This window comes from Oncorhynchus masou, unplaced genomic scaffold (assembly GCF_036934945.1).
Source record: "Oncorhynchus masou masou isolate Uvic2021 unplaced genomic scaffold, UVic_Omas_1.1 unplaced_scaffold_690, whole genome shotgun sequence".
NCBI classification, from domain to species: Eukaryota; Metazoa; Chordata; class Actinopteri; order Salmoniformes; family Salmonidae; genus Oncorhynchus; species Oncorhynchus masou.
Window position 1 is genome coordinate 405,730 of NW_027013354.1, and position 11,057 is coordinate 416,786.

At 46.3% G+C, this 11,057-nt stretch overlaps 1 pseudogene; it reads left to right on the forward strand.

Annotated features, from left to right (window-relative positions):
• Positions 1–348: 348 nt before the first annotated feature.
• On the forward strand, positions 349–7,205 carry LOC135536972 (HUWE1-associated protein modifying stress responses-like; annotated as a pseudogene).
• The last annotated feature ends 3,852 nt before the right edge of the window (positions 7,206–11,057 follow it).

Below are 11,057 nucleotides of genomic sequence, written 5' to 3' on the forward strand. Positions count from 1 at the left end.
ACCTAAAATTTTTTTTAGCTAGTAGCTCTAAATGTTTCGATAGTATTAACATTTCAAAATGTTTTTGGTGGCAGGAATGGGCTTCCATAAATTTTGAATGGCTATAAATTCTAGTGTAAACCCAAAACCACAGCTTTTTTACTTCTCACACAAGCTTTAAGTAGCTAAGAATTTTCGTGGCGTTCCTTTACGTCATTTCTATGACAGATGTTTCTGTGGTCCACTGAAATCATCAGCACAAACCTGAAGCCACGACCCAGAGCCATACTGACCAATCACTGATTGGAATAGGGGCGGAGTAGAAACGACAACACGGTAGTATGACTTTTATATAGGCGGACGTCGGCAACGTCAAAAAACTAGTTGAAGAGTCTTTTCAGACCGGAGTAGTCGGTTTGAGAAACAGCTATTAAGTCATAACAAAATTAATGAATTCCCTAACGGACATTTATTCGCATCGCCAAGTAATTTATTAATCGACATACTAAAGTTGTAATCTACCCGAGGGTTTTAACGGTGTAAATGGAGGAGAAGAAGAAAGAAGGAGACCCGGAGATTCAGGAACACGGACCCGAACATTGGTTCTCAAAATGGGAGCGGCAGTGTTTGGCCGAAGCGGAGCAAAGAGAGTCAAACGAGGAGGAGGCCGATAACGACCAGGATAAATTATGGCATCTCTTCCAGAATTCCGCCACTGCCGTGGCTCAGCTCTACAAAGGTCCGAGACAAGACCAGAACTACCGTTTATTCGGATGCCACCCCTGCGCCTTGTTACTGAGCTTTGCTATGCTACTCAGTCACTGTTAGTGGCGGTGGGAAGTAGCTCATGTTAGCCAACTAGCTGGTAGCCAACTAGCTAGTAGCCATTTAGCTAGTAGCCAACTAGCTAGTAGCCATTTAGCTAGTAGCCAACTAGCTAGTAGCCAGTTTACCAGCTGATCAGCTGGTTAGCTAGCTACTGTACTGTAGCAACGGTTTGCCATCTTAAGTCAAGACATCCCGTAATTATAGTTTGCTCTTTTGTGTGTGTTTAGTAAATCAGAACACCTAAATGTAGTTTTTGTTTCATGAAAAGATATCTTGAACGTTACAGTAGTTTTCTCTGGTTGTTGTTCGCCAAAACGTCTATCGTCTATAGCTAGTTAACGATAACTGCTAAGCAACATAACCAGCCAACACACTTTTTGGCTAGTTAAGTTAGTTGAATAGCTATCTCATCCAGTCTTTTTTGTTTTACTAATATGGCTTATACTGTTACCAGAGTTAACCATCTGGTTAGAGAAACTGCGAGTCCGACCAAATGTCAGTGAACAAGTATCAGAGAAACAAAATGGCGACGGAAACAACAATCATCGCTGCGCGACATTCCCTTGTGACAGATTGTATCTTTCAGTGTTGCCTTTTTGTTAGGTGTATTTGGGGCTAATATTACTTACCATAGGTATGCATGAACGTTTTGTAATATCCGTTTTGGTTTTATGTCTACAAATCAACGAATAACCCGAGTTGTTATAACAGTGCATAACTGAAAATTTAAACAAAATGGCGAAGATTTACTATTGGCTTTTGGGGTTATTGAGAATTCTTAACCGCTACTGTAACGCTTCTCATAGTTCAGTATATCTATCGTTAACCGTAGTTTCTTTAGTTACTAAGGTATCAAGTATTTATAATATACGACTGCAACTTTCCTGCTGAAAGGGCAATTTTAGTTGGTGCGTTATGCACTCGTGCTCATAAACTGTCGAGTTGGCCATCTAGTGCTGGCTGACAGTTATTTGTATTCCAAAGCCCGCCTGCAACTCTAGATGCAAGACAAAATGGCGAATAAAAACGCTCCCCTGTAATCAAGACGCTTTCAGTCTCATGTGTTGCCTTGTATCATGTACTACTAAAGTGGGAATACTGTACAATTAATTGGCGCCTAACTTGCTATTTATGTAAACTGTCAACCAAGCTATTTATGTAAACTGTTGTCAACCAGGCTATCTGTCTTAGTAGGAAATTCCAACAAAACTGTAATGTCTTTGGTGGTGTGTTGTCTCGACAGACCGAGTATGTCACCAACAGGGGGGGCTTTCTTTGTGGGTGCCGTTTCAGAACGCGGCCACAGCCGTGACCAACCTGTACAAAGGTAGGTGTCAGGGACACTCAAAGTGTTTTCAGTTTCTTGTCTTCTAACTTGCTTTCACAACAGTATAGGATCATCGTAACAGTCTATAGGCTTTTCATTATTGTTCTGCTGTGGTCTAAGCATGTATTGATTTGCATTGTAGTTGTCAAGATACTTGGCCTACCACAGGGGTAGGGTACTTCAGAAGACTCGGTAAAGGGTTGTCGGGACAGAGCTAAAGATACTTGGCCTACCACAAGGGTACTCAGAAGACTCGGTAAAGGGTTGTTGGGACAGAGCCTAAAGATACTTGGCCTACCACAGGGGTAGGGTACTTCAGAAGACTCGGTAAAGGGTTGTTGGGACAGAGCCTAAAGACTTGGCCTACCAAGGGGTAGGGCTCAGAAGACTCGGTAAAGGGTTGTTGGGACAGAGCCTAAAAACTTGGCCTCCACTTCAGAAGCGGTAAAGGGTTGTCGGGACAGAGCTAAAGGCTCATCATCAAAGTCCAGGCTTTCTTTGTCATTCTGTTGTAAACAGGACATGTATTGATTAGTAGATAGAAACTTGTAAAACAATCAAGGGCCTCTTCTTGTCACCTGAGTATTGACCATCTCGCCATTTACAGCTGTCCTGTCGCGTTGTGGTCCTGGAGAGCACAGCAGGGTGTGCAGCCTAACTGTCAAACTCTAGTCGGTATTCTGCCTTCTCCCTACGGTTTTCAGCCACCACCTTCGCCAACAACTGGCTCATGTGAACTACAATCCCGACACTGTATTTTTTAAGGTTTGGAAAAGTCAATAATCATCGCTTGGATACGGCTGTCGAAACATATGGCCCTTTATCTTTCATCAGTGAGAGAGAAAAAAAATATATACTTACTGTAGCAGTTACAGATCCACACATCTATGGGTGCCTCATCATATGAAACTACACTTGTGCTGCACTTCCGAGTTATGCTTCTCAGGTGTTTCGGAGCACATAGCTAATTAGCACAGGTGATGGCCTCTGTAACATGGAGATATGGCCCTGTGGGAACCCTAACCCTATAAAGGTGTGTATCCATTTTACCTATTTGTTTTTTGAAAATAATTTCTTGCTGATAGGAAAGATATATAGTTTTGGAAGCATACAGACCTTACCTCAAGTGATGCATGTTAATGTTCGCCAAGGTTCTTATCAAAACTCCCCTGTACAGAAGACGCCTCGGTCCAATAACTGTGCATTGGAACAGAGTCATGTTCAACGGCTAGTTCCAGTTCAGCACTAACACATCTGATTCAGCTGATCGTCAAGAGTCCCTGTGGATAGTTGAATCGTGTGTGTTAGTGCTGGACTAGGACAAAAGCCTCCATACCCTGTGGCCCTCCAGGATCATGATTCCAGCATCTGTGCTGTCTGACTGGCAACCTCTGGAAGGGGGGGGGGGGGCTGCCTGCCTATAGTTCTATAGTGAACCGTCAACTGTTAGTCACAGGTTTCACACAAAGGAACCTTCAAGTCTCATCACACATTCTCTCTTTCTCTCACACACACACACACACACACACTTTCATACTTTCTCACTCAATGTCACACACATTCCTTTCTCTTTCTGCCTCCCACCACACAGAGTCTGTGGAGGCCCACCAGCGTAGCTACGACCTAGGTATACAGATCGGCCACCAGCGTCGCAACAAGGATGTGCTGGCCTGGGTGAAGAAAAGGAGGAGAACCATCCGCGAGAGGACCTCATCAGCTTCCTGTGTGGCCGGGCCCCACCCCCCCGGACCTCCAGAGCCACCCTCACCCCAGGACACAGACTGACCGTGGTCTCCCCTAACCGGCCTCCCCCGGCCCCTGAGACAGACTCCTCTGTGGAGGCTGACCTCCAGCCCTTCAGAGAGGCCATCGCACTGCATGGTAAATACACAAATATACAGTGGGGTCTAAAATTGACAGCCTTGATAAAGGAGAGCAAAAATTACTGTATAAAATCAAACATTTGAGTACTGAGCTATACTTTATGGTTAAAAAAAATGGGGAAGTTACACTACCCGTCAAAAGGTTTAGAACACCTACTCTTCAAAGGGGTTTTTCTTTATTTTTACTATTTTCTACATTGTAGTATAATAGTGAAGACATCAAAACTATGAAATAACACATTAAGGAATTGTGTTAAACAAATCAAAATATATTTTATGTTTGAGGTTCTTGAAATTAGCTACCCTTTGCCTTGATAACAGCTTTACACACTCTTGGCATTCTCTCAACCAGCTTCATGAGGCAGTCACCTGGAATGCATTTCAATTAACAGGTGTGCCTTACGCATACATTTGTGGAATTTCTTCCCTTAATGCATTTGAGCCAATCATTTGTTTTGTGACAAGGTATACAGAAGATATTTGGTAAAAGACCAAGTCCATATTATGTCAAGATCAACTCAAATAAGCAAAGAGAAACAACAGTCCATCATTACTTTAAGACATGAAGGTCAGTCAATATGGGAAATGTCAAGAACTTTTAGAGTTTCTTCAAGTGCAGTCACAAAAACCATCAAGCTCTATGATGAAACTGGCTGTCATGGGGACCGTCACAGGAATGGAAGACCCTGAGTTACCTCTGCTGCAGAGGATAAGTTCATTACAGTTACCAGCCTCAGACATTGCAGCCCAAATAAATGCTTCACAGAGTTCAAGTAACGGACGCATCTCAACATCAACCGTTCAGAGGCGACTGTGAATCAGCCGCCATGGTTGAATTGCTGCAAAGAAACCACTACTAAATGACACCAGTAAGAAGAGACTTGCTTGGGCAAAGAAACACGAGCAATGGACATTAGACTAGTGGAAATTTGTCCTTTTGGTCTGGAGTCCAAATTGGAGATTTTTGGTTCTAACCGCTGTGTCTTGTGTTTGCTGTGTGGGTGAACGGATGATCTCCGTATGTGCATTTCACACCGTAAAGCATGGAGGAGGAGGTGTTGTGGTGTGGGGGTGCTTTGCTGGTGACATTGTCTGTGATTTATTTCAAATTCAAGGCACACTTAAACAGCATGGCTACCACAGCATTCTGCAGCGATACGCCATCCCATCTGGTTTGGGCTTAGTGGGACTATTTTGGTTTGGGCTGTTTTTCAACAGGACAATGACCCAACACAACACACCCAACACAGGCTGTGTAAGGACTATTTGACCAAGAAGAAGAGCGATGGAGTGCTGCATCAGATGACCTGGCCTCCACAATCCCCTGACTTCAACCAAATTGAGATGGTTTGGGATGAGTCAGACCACAGAGTGAAGGAAAAAGCAGCCAACAAATGCGTAGCATATGTGGGAACTCCTTCAAGACGGTTGGAAAAGCATTCTGGGTGAAGCTGGTTGAGATATTGCCAAACGTGTGCAAAATCTGTCATCAAGGTGTGACTATTTGAAAAATCTCAAGTTTAAAATATATTTTTATTTGTATAAAACTTTTGGTTACTACATGATTCCATGTGTTATTTCGTAGTTTTGATGTCTTCACTATTCTACAATGTAGAACATAGTAAAAAAACAACAACCTTGAAATGACACCGTCTAGTATAGAGGTCCTGGATGGCAGGGAGCTCGGCCCCAGTGACGTACCTTAGTGTTAGGGTCAGAGGGCACATAGCACTGCACAGTAAATACACATCTATTTCTAGTGGTTAGGGTCAGAGGGCACAAAGCACTGCACAGTAAATACAGATACAGTGCATTTTAAACTTTTCAGACCCCCTAATTCCCCCCCCCCCCCAAACCCACTTTTTGTTACGTTACAGAACGAGGCGGTTAACCCACTGTTCCCAGGCCGTCATTGAAAATAAGAATGTGTTCTTAACTGACTTGCCTAGTTAAATAAAGATGAAATAAAGGTGTAAAAATAATTATATAATAAATCGTCCAAAAATACCTAGTTCCGATTACGAAAACTTGAAATCGGCCCTAATTAGTCTGCCTTTCCGATTAATCTGTCGACCTCTAGTTGAGTCCACGATTGAGTTCCAAAAGTTTTTTTATTTTTATATATATATATATAAAAAAAAAACTTTTGATCCCGAGGACCTCATGTGGCCCGCGGGCAGCCAGTTCCCCATCCCTGCCCTTCACAGCTCACTACCTTGTTGACCCAGAGCCCTATGGACCCTGCTCCAAAGTAGAGATTATATAGGGAATACGATGCCATTTGGGGATGTACCGTTGTGCCCCAGGGCCTGAATGCATCCTAGACTTCCTTTTTGTTTTTCATGTTTTCTCTGAGTCAGGGTTCGATGACTGAGTTTGACCTTGTGGTGGTGTTTTCTTCCCCCCTCCAATCTGTCCTCTCCAGGTCTAAGTGGGGCTATGGCCAGCATCAGTGTTCGTTCCGGTACCCCAGGCTCTCCCACCCACGTGGGGGTGCTGCTGGCGGTGGGGTGGGTCGACCCCGGTCAGGGGCGTCGGCGTAACGGTCTCCATGATGTGGACCTGAACACTTTCATCTCCGAGGAGATGGCCCTGCACCTGGACGCTAACCCCAGGGAAACGCAGCTCCGCCCAGTGCAATGACGTCATTACAGACTCCCCCACCCATAAACGCAACCGGATGATCTGATTGGGCAGCCCAGCCCCCTGGGAGGGTTAAGAGACCTTTTGTGGGAGGGGGGGGGTTGAGATCTTGATAACAGACAGACTGAAGGATCTACGGCTGTGGAGTGAACCGGCGTTGAGGACTAAGGAGGCCTTCCATTTAGTTGAGTGGGTGGTGTCCTCCTGTCCTTGTCTCCTTTCCTAGTTGAGAGCACTGGTCTAAACTGAAAGCATGCTTGTTGGAAACCTGTCATCCATCCTTCCTAACCCCGTTAGCTGCATCTACACAGGTAGCCCAATTCAGATCTTTTTCCACTAATTGGGCCTTTTGACCAATCAGATCAGTTCTTTTCCCAGTAAATGGGCAACAGAACAGAATTGTGCTGTCTTTGTAAACGCAGCCTCAGTGATCAGTGACCGCGAGGACAGAAGGGCATCGAGGAGGTTGGGATGCAGCCCCCGTTCAGAGGAGAAATGCACTGTGCTGATTTGAAATAAATAAAAAGAAGCCACTTGATCCTCTACACTTGTTGCTCCCCCCTCTCTCTCTTCCCCCCATCCTCACCCTCCTCCCTTCCTAAGGAAACGGGCGGTGGAAAACGTGTTTCTCAGTGAACTAGATAAGGATTGATGCCAGAAGAGGTTGGAGAGATGCCTTCTTTGCTAGAACCTTTTGCTTTGTGTTCGTCATCCTGCTCAGTGGACATTGATGCTGTCTGTGATGAAGAAGAGGACTTCCCTCACATTTCCTGGCTGTGTCCCAAATGGCACCCTAGCCCCTACATCAGTCCCTACACAGCACCCTAGCCCCTACACCCTAGTCCCTACACAGCACCCTAGCCCCTACATCAGTCCCTACACAGCATCCTAGTCCCTACACAGCACCCTAGCCCCTACATCAGTCCCTACACAGCACCCTAGTCCCTACACAGCACCCTAGCCCCTACATCAGTCCCTACACAGCACCCTAGTCCCTACACCCATAGCCCCTACATCCAGTCCCTAGTCCCTACACAGCACCCTAGTCCCTACACAGCACCATAGCCCCTACATCCTAGTCTCTACACCTCCCTAGTCCCTACACAGTCCCTACACAGCACCATAGCCCCTACATCCTAGTCCTACACATCCCTAGTCCCTACACAGCACCCTAGTCCCTACATCAGCCCTTACATCCAGTCCCTACACAGTCCCTACATCCTAGTCTCCACACACCTCCCTAGTCCCTACACAGCACCCTAGTCCCTACATCATACCTACATCCTAGTCCCTACACAGCACCATAGCCCCTACATCCTAGTCTCTACACACCTCCCTAGTCCCTACACAGCACCCTAGTCCCTACATCATAGCCCTTACATCCTAGTCCCTACACAGCACCATAGCCCCTACATCCTAGTCTCTACACACCTCCCTAGTCCCTACACAGCACCATAGCCCCTACATCCTAGTCTCTACACAGCACCCTAGTCCCTACATAGCCCCTACACCCTAGTCTCTACACAGCACCCTAGTCCCTACACCCTAGTCTCTACACACCACCCTAGCACCCTAGTCCCTACACACCACCCAGTCCTTACATCCTACACACCACCCTAGTCCTACATCCTAGTCCCTACACACACCCTAGTCCCTACACAGCACCCTAGTCCCTACATCACACCTCCCTCGTCCCTACACACCACCCTAGTCCTTACATCCTAATCCCTACACAGCACCATAGCCCCTACATCCTAGTCTCTACACACCTCCCTAGTCCCTACACAGCACCCTAGTCCCTACACAGCACCATAGCCCCTACATCCTAGTCTCTACACACCTCCCTAGTCCCTACACAGCACCCTAGTCCCTACATCATAGCCCTTACATCCTAGTCCCTACACAGCACCATAGCCCCTACATCCTAGTCTCTACACAGCACCCTAGTCCCTACATCATAGCCCCTACATCCTAGTCTCTACACAGCACCCTAGTCCCTACACCCTAGTCTCTACACAGCACCCTAGTCCCTACACCCTAGTCTCTACACAGCACCCTAGTCCCTACACCCTAGTCTCTACACACCTCCCTCGTCTCTACACACCACCCTAGTCCTTACATCCTAGCCCCTACACAGCACCCTAGTCCTTACATCCTAGTCCCTACACAGCACCATAGCCCATACATCCTAGTCTCTACACACCTCCCTCGTCCCTACACAGCACCCTAGTCCCTACATCCTAGTCCCTACACACCTACACACCATCCTAGTCCCTACATCATAGCCCTTACATCCTAGTCCCTACACAGCACCCTAGTCCCTACATCCTAGTCCCTACACACCACCCTAGTCCCTACATGGCACCCTACTATATTACAGCATAGGGCCCTTTTGAAAAGTGTTGCACTATACAGGGTGCTGTTTGTGAGCAGCCCTGGTGTCTCCTTTGCCTAGTTGTGATGGCTGAGGGGCTGTGGGGTCTCAGGGCTGATCCTCCCAATAGCAGGCTGTTGATATTTGATTGTATCGGCTTCCTTTCTGTCTTGACAACTGTGCTTCAGCAGTCATGTTAGTGCAACCAACCGGCAGGGTCAGCGTCCCAAAATCGCACCTTATTCCCCAATATAAAGTGAACTACTTTTGCCTACAGGTCACTCTGGTCAAAGTAGTCCACTATGTCGAGGACATAGGGGTGCTATTTGCTGCACGAACCCCAGTGTTCAGGTTCGTATATCTCTGCTGCAGTTGGTTCATTTATACACCGCCTTGCTTCTTCTGTTGAGGTGTGAATTTCAAAGTTCAGGAATTATCCTTGTTACTTAATGCTGGGATGATATCTGACCTGTCGGCAGACGAACCCTCCAGTCAGGTGATGTCGTGTGGCGACCTTTAGAAAGGTAAACTATGATCACCGTTCACAGTGAGTAAATGTGATGCTCCCTAAACTTTCAATGCATTTTTTATTTTTTTAAATGTAAAAGATGGGACAGATAAACGCTCCCGCAAAATAACCTGTGTTTCTACTCCACTACACCTCTGTCCTCTTCTGAGTATGTTGATGTTTTCTGAGTATTCTGTTCAGTGTGGTTGTGTGTTCACCATATTACCTGAGTTGGAATAATGATTTATTTTTTTTGCACTTAAAAGACTCTTTCACATCTAAACTAATGTTGATCTTCCCACCGGAACCAACCAGGCAGTCCAACCTCCACCTAAAGGTCTTCAATCAGACACCACCACCTTCACCTCCCTCTGGAACTGGGGGTGGTTCACCTGCCACCAAACAGAAACAAACTGAAACGATTTGCTACTCCAGCCGTAATGAACATGCCCCGAACCAGAAGAGAAAGACTGAAATGTTTTTTTTGCTACGTTGTGCTGTAATGAACATGCCCCAAAACTAGAAGAGAAAGTCCTGTTTTTGTTTTTAGTTTTTGTTTTTTTTTCGTTGCAAAATGTTTTGCTATGCTGTGCCATACTGAACACCACCCAGAGTAAGAGATGTGGGAGGAGCTAAAGTGGAGGCCCCAGAAACAAACTGACAGAATTGTTCTTTTCGTGAGCGAGGGGGAGGGGTCTAACATCCCAATGTCCACACTACTGTTTAGTATGCTGTATGAATGGCCGATCCAGTGCATCGCTCCATACTAAGTGACATTGTGACGTAGTCTGTCTTCTAATGGGTGTTCATTATTGACTTGTGTTGATGTGAAAAGATGCAGTTGCCTGACTATTAAAGCTGAAAGGGATAGTTTACCTGAATTATTAGAAAATGCCCTTGGTTTTCTTACCCTGTATAGACGAGGAATACAGCCAGCCATGCTTGGATTATTGTTTTACATGTGCTGCGTTTAGTTACCCCCCTCAAAAAAAAAAATACACGTAATTGGTGCTGTATCTGTTTCCAGTTGATAAACGGGGAGGGTTTGGGTTGTAGGGGGGTAGGGGTAAGTAAACTGGGAGGGTTTGGGTTGTGGGGGGGTAGGGGTAAGTAAACTGGGGAGGGTTTGGGTTGTGGGGGGGTAGGGGTAAGTAAACTGGGAGGGTTTGGGTTGTGGGGGGGGGTAAGTAAACTGGGAGGGTTTGGGTTGTGGGGGGGTAGGGGTAAGTAAACTGGGAGGGTTTGGGTTGTGGGGGGGGGTAGGGGTAAGTAAACTGGGAGGGTTTGGGTTGTGGGGGGGTAGGGGTAAGTAAACCGGGAGGGTTTGGGTTGTGGGGGTAGGGGTAAGTAAACCGGGAGGGTTTGGGTTGTGGGGGGGGGTAAGTAAACCGGGAGGGTTTGGGTTGTGGGGGGAGGGGTAAGTAAACCGGGAGTGGGTTTGGGTTGTGGGGGGAGGGGTAAGTAAACGGGAGGGTTTGGGTTGTGGAGGGGGTGAGTTATAAATACTCGTTGTTT